This window comes from Pteronotus mesoamericanus, unplaced genomic scaffold (assembly GCF_021234165.1).
Source record: "Pteronotus mesoamericanus isolate MK-2021 breed Mesoamerican mustached bat unplaced genomic scaffold, CSHL_Meso_final contig_116, whole genome shotgun sequence".
NCBI classification, from domain to species: Eukaryota; Metazoa; Chordata; class Mammalia; order Chiroptera; family Mormoopidae; genus Pteronotus; species Pteronotus mesoamericanus.
The window spans coordinates 4,150,393-4,154,028 of NW_026555027.1; the positions used below are offsets into that span (position 1 = coordinate 4,150,393).

Below are 3,636 nucleotides of genomic sequence, written 5' to 3' on the forward strand. Positions count from 1 at the left end.
GGTGAGGCGATGGATAGGCTCTCAGATCCCCCAACGCATCAGTGGAAAGCTTCTTTGGAGGTTCCAAATCGGAGATTTGTCTGCCAATTCCCAGGAATAGACACACACACGTGCGTGCACGTGCGCATGGCTGTATCCAGCCTCCTATTCCTTTGCTCTCAATCTGTGTGTGTGTGTGTGTGTGTGTGTGCGCGCGCGCGTGCACGCGTGCGCACGCCCACCTGAATAGCCAGGGAACTTTCACCTAATTTAGGTTTCCAATTTTCAAATTCCAACCAAAAACTAAATACAATTGGGAACAAATAAGTAGTAAGTTTTGCTCCAAAGGAGTAAAATCTTTCAGGCTTACTCCAATAAAGTATGCAACCCTTAAGCAAAGCTTTTCTGCATTTGAAAGGAAAAAAAAAAACCCAGAAAACTATACAGTAGTCTTATGTTCATTGCACAAAATGAGTTCTGCTTTCCTAATACTCAATGGTTGTTTTTACAATTTAAGATTCCAACTTTAATAACTTTTTCTACTCCAGAAAACCCTCATAAGTTTTTCTTTAGAATGGTATAGAAACCAGTATTTCTGCACAATTCACTGGAATTTTTATCTTTGTAATAAAAATAAAAAATCCTCTTCTCTTTAAAACCAGAACACAGAACAAAAACCAAAAGGAAGGTCCTCTGCCCATCGCGGCATCTGCGGCAACGAACGCGCCTCTGCCTGGCGGACGCCGCCCCTGCTCTGCGGGCCCTTTCCTAACAGCACCAGGGGAAAGGGGTCTGGAAATAAAACGTGTGTACTCATGAACGCCAAACACAAACGTGGCCCAGCACAACGCGAGGCAGAGTGCCTGCGATGAGATGCTTTTTTCATTTAAGATTTCTCTCCCATGGTTGCAGTTGTTTACCGACCACTTCCGGTCACCAGAGCGAACTTGACAGCGCTCGGGAACGACAGCGATTACAAGCAAAGCTACACCCGTTACATTCACGTCTCACCCCCGCGTGTTGATGACAGGTGTCAAAGAGGCAAAACCCGGCACGGACGGAAGACCCTCAAAAGCGGTATCACCAGCGCTTCCAGGGACAGTGCGCATTTCAGCGTGCAGTCCTTTCCCTTCACGGTTTTCGGATGCTGACGCAGCGCAGCAAAGATTCACAGCATCTTCTTTCACACAGTCCGTGAAGAAGACATCTAATTTTTTTTTTTAATTCTGAGATACAAATGATTTTTTTTTAAAGAATCCAGGATGAGCAAATTTCAAAATGCATAGTGTTCAGTGCATGAGTCCATTTCCCTTAAACTCTGGAAGAATAAAGTGATAAGGAAACAAGAAAAACAGCCGCTGTATTCGGATCGTCCCCCTCTGCTGGTCAGCACCCTACTCCGGCACGTATGGGTGGAGGGGACCCTCTGCCGTGCCCACCACCCCGGGGGGCAGCTGCTCCTGCTGCAGGTAGAGGCAGGTGCTGCACAACTTGAAGACTGTAGCTTTGTTTTCTGGAGTCTGCAAGTGCTGTCTGTCAAGGAAGAGAAACACGGGCTGGTTTGGATTGTTGACAACTATTCCAGTCTTGTCCTTACGGCTCAGTATGTGCAGAAACTGCTTTTCATAGTCGCCGTGATGAAACTCAAATTTAACCTGAACAGGTCTAAAGGGCTGATCAGAGCCCTTCGACCTAGAAAACAGGAGATGAGCTATTTCTTCAATGTCACTCTGAGGCCAGAGAAGGGAATCCATCTTCCGAGCACAGCCAGTCACGCCCCCTCCTCGTGGACTGGCCGTGAGGAGCACGGAGCTGCACCACGTCCCTCAGTAAAAGCGCCAGGGGACTGTCCAAGGAGTAGCTGGGATCTCGCACCCCTTTCAGGAGATTTTCTTCATAGTTATTTGCCATGACTGGTATAACCTCAGAAACTTCAAAAAGCGCTGAGTTTTTCATCTTCTCCTTGAATGCAAAGGTGACACACATCGTGAAATCAAACCGGTCAGCTATAGGCTCTCAACCTTGCTAGCCGAGGCTTACCAACACACACCCCCAGTCCCTTGTGGAGATGGGTCTCGCCTCTAAGATACTCTTTCCCAACCTCCACTGCCTGTGTCTCCAAGGCTTTGCACGTTCTGCTCCTCACCTCCAAGCAACCAAAAAGGTGTACAGTGGCTACAGCCACGGGGGAGAAGCCAGCAGACTCACACATTCCAGGGGATATATTTGGTTTCATTGATGCATTAGACCGCACACAGGGGGAAGAAAAATAATCAAGTGCAAGGGGAAGTTTCCTTTGATCCTAAATCTAGAAACAAAACATATTAACATGAAGCCATGAAAAGAAATGGCAAATGGGAAAACCACAGGTTGGCTCTCAGAATTAAACATCATTATCGAGTTTTTGTATGTCCCTCAATGGTCCCTGTAGGCTCCATTGAAAAACAAACCAAAACCGCGGCTGGAGCTGAAGAGGCTCTCACGATCGGTGTGCCCTGGGCCTGGGTGCAAGTAAACCTCGAACCCCGCTCCCCTCACGCAGCAGCACCAACCCCTGCAAGCTGCCCGCGTGCATAACTCATGCAGCCAGTCTGTTCATCTTGGCAGCCTCTGGGAGCCTTCCGCCAAGGTTCTGGGCTCTTTCCGTCAACATGACCAATTCCACATCCTTTTATTAATGACGACCCATTTCCCCTTGTAGTCAGCCCTGAAATCCCTGCTTTGATCTGCCTGACATGTCACGTGGTCTGTGCTCCTGAACACAACCCCTCCCGTGGCCTCTCGGTGAGCCTGGCAGACGCCCACACAAGCGAGGAAGACGTTTCCTGCAGATGCTAGGAAAGGGGGAGTTCTATCTACCAGGAAACCAATAGCCCTGAGCCGAGAACTCCTTCTGTTCATTCGCTCTGTCGGTATTTATGGATGGCCTATTGGCATATGCGGAAGACCAAAATAAGATCAGAATAACAGCGGCTGCCATAAACGCCCTGCACCCTGTCCAGTTAGAGGGAGCATAACTTACTTACTTCAAGAAAAGACCGTGATTCCAAAACCAGGAAATTCTGATGAGCTGAGCTGGGTGCCTCACGGAGAAGACTTACAGGCAGGGCCTCCTGCGGCACCCACGACCCCGCTCCCAAGACGCCGCGCCATCCGTCCGCAGGTCCTGACCGGGTCGGAACGACTTGGGATGAGAAGTTTGACCATGGGCATCAGCAGATGCCCCTCGCCCAGACCCACTTTCTTCCCTGGACCACTCTCTACAGAAACAGCCTTCCTGGTACTTCAAGTTGCTTTAACAATCGGCCAGAAGCATGTCCAAGAGCACACATACAGCACTGTCCTCTCCCTGGAGGCTGACAGCGAGTGCCTCCGGGGAAATCAAAAGGCAAGCACCATACCAAATTTAACAAAAGTGATCGAAAGCTTGCAGCTCGCCCCCAGGATCCGAAAGAAAGTAGCCATGACGAGACTTGGGTCACCTGGCAAGCGTCCGATCAGCTGAAATTGGCCGGGTCATTAAAAACAGGAAACAACAAACGACTTGCCTTTATTAAATATTCAGACCATTTTTAATAGTTAACAAAAAACATGAACCTTTTCCACTGCACGGCTTAACATGCAGGTAAGCCAAAGATCACCTCTGCTTCCTCTTGG

General features: G+C 48.9%; 1 pseudogene; it reads right to left on the minus strand.

Annotated features, from left to right (window-relative positions):
• Positions 1 to 1,373: 1,373 nt before the first annotated feature.
• LOC129073810 (uncharacterized protein C6orf62 homolog) lies at positions 1,374 to 3,132 on the minus strand (annotated as a pseudogene).
• Positions 3,133 to 3,636: the final 504 nt, after the last annotated feature.